Here is a 7,332-nt window from a genome sequence, read left to right as displayed (position 1 = left end):
GAGCCACTCTGGATCTGCCATAACCAATTGCCCACGTTTGGTTGTGATGTCGGCTTAGCATCGCTAGCCTTAGCCTTAGCCAACTTTTTCACCACTTACGGAGCCGAATGGCTTCCCTCGCATCTTTCTCTGCCGTCACTACAGCTAGCGCATGACCTCGATGTCATCGTTCTCAGCCACTCCCTTTCTTCGCTGTTTGGACCGGTAAAGCTTTGACTGGTAAAAAAACAAAGAATATACCGCAAAACCCAGATGTAGTAGTGAAGGAAAATGAAAATTGAGCGAAAGTACATAGGAGGGCGGAGCCAGGCTAGTTATCAGTTGTCATTACAGGCAAATACGAGCAACACTTCTCCACCCCATTCACCTCCAGAAGCCCCGCTCCATTACATCCATCCAGTTCTTCAGGCTCCCTTCAACTTTATTTGTGTCCCTCAAGGGCAATTAGGTGTGCAGCAAGTCTAAACACATACAAGACACATAAATACATACACAAGTTCTACACACACTCCAACTAGAACACAACCGTAACAGTACAAGGACAAATAATACCAGGGTGCATGGATAGCAGCATCAAAGTAACCTACATAGGTTAGGAAAAGTGCATATCAGCCCACAGAGTTGGCACAATACAATCAACGAGCATTGTCAACAATAACATCAGCATCCATTACATCACCAACCCCTTTTATCATTGTTTCTGACCTCCTCAACAATTAGACTACTAGAATATATAACAACCCAAGGAAAAAAGAAAAACAGAAAGAAAGCATAAGAGGATGAAATGACGTAGCCAAGAGATCAAAGAAAACTCCTGTCCTGAGCCCTATTCAAGAATGAAATGGCTGCTGGTATAAAAGAGGACTTTTACTTGTTACTCCTTACAGATGGACATCTCAAACGGGAGCCAAAGGGCAAGGACTGAAAATCCCTCACCACCACCACCAGTGTCTAAACTCCATTGGGGGGGGATATCCTTACTCATGGCTTCTCTAGCCCTTATAATATTATTCATATAGCGAAGACTCACAGCCAAAGACTCACATTTCTTCTGTGTCTTGTGAATTATGTGATGAATTAACTTATTTGCACCTGTCAACAAAGTCTCTCCTGACTGAAATGGCTACATTGGAAGGTTAGTCCAGGCAGTCGCAACTGCAGACTGTGCACGGAGGGTGTGTGGAGGGTCTGAGTGCCGAGCTGTTCGCCTCCAAGATTTTGTAACAATAGCATGCGCTATGTCAGCACCGCACCGACATGAAACCAGTTTAAGCTCTCCCTTGGCCAAGGCTGGCGTTGATAGTTTTATTCTGATTGTACATGCAGATAGTGACAGAAGCAAGTGTTTGTAAAAGGAAAACAGAGCTGAAACCCTATTTACTGTGCCTGCCTATGTGTAGTATTCACTGATATTTTTCCGTTACATGGGTTTCATTAAGGTACTGTCCATTTCTCCATGTGTTGGATGATAATAAAGCTGTTACATGGTGGACTGGAAATGTCATGTTTGCAACTTTTACAAGACCGGTTTTGCTAAGAAATCCTAACAAATGGCAGATGACATTTTTTCCCTCTCAGTGCATCTCTCTCACAATGCAGAATATTCTGTATGGTATTCCACATATTCAGCTCACGTACTATGATACTGCTACAACTGGGAGGACATTCTTGTAGTCTCAAAGTGAAGTTGACACTGATTGAATTTCAGATTCATTTATAACCTACATACTAGGGATGAGCGAGTACAGCATTATCTGTATCTGTATCTGTTTACCACATGAATTATCTGTATCCGGATCCGTACTCGGACTGGGCGGGGCCTAAACTGGAAGTGGTCAGATTTAACCAGGAAGTGGGTCGGTTCTCTTGAATGTGCGGGGCTTTAACCGTATGTTATTTAAGCATGCAATTGATATGAGTTGATCAAAAATTGTTATATTTATTGCTGATTTAAAACTATTTCCATGACAGCATTGAGCTTCAGATCATGGTGTTGTCATGTAACAAACAAACTATATACAGAACGTTTTGCAACATGAATACACACATGCGTTGCAATTATGAAGTAAAATGTATGAACAAGATTTTTCATACTCAATATAACTTTCTTTTTTAACTTTTTATTTTTTATGATCAGTGTGATTTTTTTTGTTTTTGTTCTTTTTTATTTTTTTATTTCTTTTATTTCCACACGTATATGTGTGTGTGTGGTGTGTGGTGTAGTGAGTAAGAGAGAGACACAGAGAGAGAGGGGGGGGGGGGGGGCGGGCAGCTGACAGTAAAAAAAAAAAAATCTCCGATGGCAGAGACGCAACGGGAGTTGCATTAAACTAAACAGCACGTCTGAACCCCACGTTCACCGAAATCCACTGGTTACTATGTAGGACTCACAACCCCACGTTCACCAAAATCTACTGGTTACATAAGGACTACAAACCCCACGTTCACCAGAAATCCACTGGTTACTATGTAAGGACTACAAACCCCACGTTCACCAGAAACCTACTGGTTACTATGTAAGTACTACAAACTTAGTTTGTAGTTAAAGTTAAAAACAAATCTGAAGCTGAAGAAACTCTAAACGTTAACGGAACAGATCCGCAGACCAGACTGTCTGCCTGACAGAGCGCGAGAGAGAGCGAGCGAGCGAGAGCGCATTTCTCCATGTTCTGTGTGTGTTTGTGATTGATCCGAGCGGGTTTGTAGGCGGGGGGGGGGGCTGTGATTATCACAGAACGCTGCGCGGCCAGTTGAGGAGTTGTATTCAATCCGAGTACAGATATTGACTCATATTACTCAGATAATACTTGTACTCGGCAAAAGTGCTTTATCCGTACCGGATACTCGTTTCAGCCGGGTACTCGGATCACCCCTACTACATACTGTATGTAGTAGAACTAAATTAGCCTGGTAAAAGAGCCTGCAGGTGATTCCAGCATCAGTTTCCAAACCATTCTCTGATTTAAAGTCATGTACACTCTCTTATCCAACCAACTCATGTACTGTAATATTTTGGACTCTTTATCTTGAGGTATTACGCAGACTTCTGGATCACCAGTTTGTTTGTCTAGGTATGATGTTGTTCTTCCAGCCTGGATTCAACCTTCCCTTTCCATTGAAATTTTCAGGATTCACCTTAAAGCTCACTTTGAAAAAAGTGCCTTGCTGCCCATCTCCACACAGGATGGTGGTGACAAGGACACACTGAGTTCAAAATTTATTGTCATATGCACTTTAGTACAAGTACCACACTGAGGTTGGGTGGTGAAGGGGTGAAATCACGGCAAACAGCGGAGCGTGGATTGTGTTGAAAAGTTCAGATCTATTTACAGTGCAAAAAACTCATCCAGCATACCCAACAAAAGACTTCCCAAACAACACAAAACTGTATAGTTACAACCATTAGGCCGGCCACGCACTGGATGCGTCACATGAGCGTGTCAGCTGCGTCCCGTCTCCGTTTTTAATTTGGCTCCCATGACAACAGGTTAGAGCTTGCCCACTGCACGCACATCTCAGGCGTGTGTTACACCAATCAGACCGAGACGGTGCTAGTAGTGTATAAAAAATGTATCACTCAGCGAGTTCACAAGTTCACTACCGCGGACACACACACTGTTTTTCTTTTTTTCCCATGGCCTCGACTACCACCTGACAACGTGTCTTCTTCTAACATATATTGCAGTATCTTGTAACAACAAATCTGGTAGCCCCCTACTGGCAGGGTGAAGAAATGCATGACCTATGATACAACTACATTTCTCAATGCATTATTATGTAAACCAAACCAAATACTTTCAAGAGAGGTATTTCCAAGTGCTACACCCGGCATGAAAACGTGTGCCTGCTAGAAATAGAACCAACGTCTATTTTTCACGTTGAGCGTGTTGGAAGCGTTTCCAGTCATTTTGACACAAATACATATTAATAAATGACATGTTGATGTTTAAAAGTCTCTCTAGGAATTGACAACAATTAATATGTCTCAACATCTAACTCAGTCTTTCAAAAACCCAAGGAACACATTGGCAGTGCCACATGGTGTAAATGAACTGAAGCCAGTTCATTCAACATTTGTAGGAGTCCATGTTTTCTGGGAAATTACTTGCTCCTCACATCAAGTAATAACTCGACGTTTTAGGCGACCAACGAGCACGGTTTGTTTGGTAGAATAAATGCAAGAGCCAAAGTTTATGGCAGCAGATACATGATTTTTGATTTGGGATTGCAATGTAGCTTTAACAGTAGACACAGATATACACTTTTGAACTGGAAATAAATGATTACATTTGCAATTTAGTTTTTTTTTTTAGGTAAACCATTCCATTGCTTCTCCTGTAGCAGATGATGCATTGGTTTCCTCTTGACTGTGAATGATGGATCGCTCCTCTCTGAGCGTGGGCATTCTTCAAAGCGGCGTGCTGGATGTTGCAGACAAACAGAATGGTAAAATAAGTTGATGGACTTAATTTATTACATTTCCCAGTAAGGCGTGTTTGAAAAAAATGTTCTAATCACACATCATATCAGTAGTTAAATTCAGACTAATTCTAATAAACCATCATGCTGCCATCATTTCCTTTCAATTTGTGCATTTTTGGAGTCTAAGGATACATCATCAACATCTGATTCAGTGCGGTGCCGGCAGCGTGAGTGTGTGTGAAGACGAGTGCTGGGAGTTCAGGGACTGCTCCCTTTCAAAGTAATATGCAAATCAGCCTTCGAGGCTGGGCTGGAGTGGCTGGAGGTCTGTGTGCTACACATATATATATATATATTCACTGGGCAATAACAGAAATGTGACAAGAACCTCACTATCATACTTTAACTTGTCATGGCTTCTGCGATAAATACTTGAGGACCATTATTCCTGCAGTGCTCTGACCATTAAGGTTCTGCAGTGTGACAGTGGCTGTCCGTCCGGCTGAGGGTAAAATGCAGGCTACCACCTCTGCCATGTAATGCTATGCTTCTGGATGAGCACACCTCATGTCTTACTTCAACATAAGGTGTGATTCTGTTCAGTGTTCTGTCCTGTTCAGTTCAAAAAACAGTTTGAGCTCATGTGACATTTAAGTGCAATCTGTTTCTTTCCCAGCTGTCACAGATAGACATTGCTGACACATACTTTAAAATGACTGGTTGACATTTTGGAAACTCAATTCATTGATTCAATTTTGCCGCTCTAATGCCAACACACCGACTTCCCACAGCCATTGGCTGTAACGAGCTTTGTTCTCTAAGGTAGAACAGCATAGTCCATTTTCCAGATGTGGTTGGTTACCAATTACATTTGCATGAATGTTGCATGTCTTTTCAATACATCCATAAGATGCACACTTACGAAGGCCAAACGACTGCATGAGATTGTGCCCAAAAAGTTACTCAGAACCATGCCACTGAGGCAGCCAGCAACACTTAACACCATCTGCATTTGCAGAAAATCCACCTCCTCTGAGTTGGATGCCATGCTCACTTTGCTTCCTCGGCACACACACACACACACACACACACACACACACACACACACACACACACTCACAGAGGCATAACACCCCCACACATACACCCGCTGTCAGACAGGGAAATGGCAAACTTAGAAACCCTCTCACAGGGGGAAAGTCGGGACATCAAAGCACAAACACTCAATGAAGCAGAAAGGTGACAGTGACGGCACGCAAACACACACACGTACACACATTTTACATTGTGCGGTGTAGAAAAATCTCACGCAGATGTCATTAAGAACAAATCGTGTGCGTAGAGTCTAATTAGCTGTCTCAGTGTGTGTGTGTGTGTTTGTGTTTGTGTGTGTGTGTGTGTGTGTGTTTGTGTGTGCGTGCGTGTGTGTGTGTGCATCAGGGAGCAGCAGTCTGTCAGGTTGAATGGAGCGTGTTGTAGTGATTTGTAACTCTTAAGTCACGTCAGCTGCTTCGCCACTTTCAATATACAGCCTGTTCTTAAGAAGCTAACCCCGGGCTCCCATGACACACATACACACACATACATCCACACACACCCCACAGACCCCACACCCCCAGCCATCGCCCCTTACTCATTCTAATCATTACCATACCAGCCCCAGCCCTCACACCTTCACGCTTTGTTTCTGACAGCCCTTTTCCCCAAAGTGGCGCAGTGGGGGGATTGTGGGTGGGATCTGACTCCTGTTTTGTCACCGGCGGGTGCACACTCCTGGCGGAGATGAGAAAACTGAATGCTCCGCTGCCTCCCTCGCCTTGTCCCCCTCCCTGTCTACCTATGTCGCTCTGCCTGCGGGGAATAGACAAACAGCAACACATTATTCGTGATTTTCGACATGCGTTTACTGGAAAGTTTCCTACCAATTAAAGAATAGGAGGTTTGATGGTTTGTTTTGTCGCAGATGAAATCTAGCAGATAATGAGTGGAGGCTGAGTGACACTAATGCTCTGTTTCTACACGGAATGCTTTTGATTCCGTTTACCCCGAGCCTGTCTGTTCTTTTCTTTCCCTGATCTGTGTCAGTGGCCCTAAGACATCAAACAGGAACAAGGGGCACTGGAGGGGAGGAAGGCAGTTCAAAGGTCAGGATAGACTCCAGACCTCCACAGCTTAAAGATCCAAAGTCCAAAGATCCAAAGTCCAAAGATCTTAAAGATCCAAAGTCTTAAAGATCTTAAAGATCCAAAGTCTTCGACTCAGCCGTCTACTGCTACAAAGACACATTTGTGGGTGCATCATTAACCAGCAGACACCATATCACTACTGCAACACTAGGCAAATGTCTCATATGTGATCATGCTTTGAGTTTATTCACAATACAGTTTACATGCTTTTACGTATGTACTACACAGATCAGAGTGTGACACTGCTCTTACACTCTTTATTTCTATTTTTCTTGTGTCTGTGGAGCAGTTGCTGTTTCTTTCATTCACTGAGATAGAAGGCATGGTCGTGGTGAGCAGGTTTGCAGCGGAGATGCTTTGATAGAACTGAAAAGGAGAAGACTACTTAGGCTACTTCTTTGCGCCGCCACTGACAATGTGGAAGTAAATAGAGGTCATTGTGGTCTACACTGGCTTTTATGAGTGGGGAGATACAATAATAACTGAATCTTTACTTCAGAAACACACTAGACACACCCAGAATAGCCGCAGATTTTCGTTTTGGCGCTGAAGTTAGTCAATCTGTCCGGCCACACCAGCTGCTCAGGCACAAAGCAGCTGCAGCGATCGTTTCGGCGTATATTCTATTTCTTTCATGAGCCGCGAGTGAATGTCTATAGCCGGGCATGTAACCACATACAGGAAGGTGTTGGAATTTACGTAATAAAAAGGATTCACACATCAA

Source organism: Etheostoma spectabile, chromosome 10, assembly GCF_008692095.1.
Source record: "Etheostoma spectabile isolate EspeVRDwgs_2016 chromosome 10, UIUC_Espe_1.0, whole genome shotgun sequence".
Classification (NCBI taxonomy): Eukaryota; Metazoa; Chordata; class Actinopteri; order Perciformes; family Percidae; genus Etheostoma; species Etheostoma spectabile.
Note: the sequence above shows the minus strand (reverse complement) of the source record.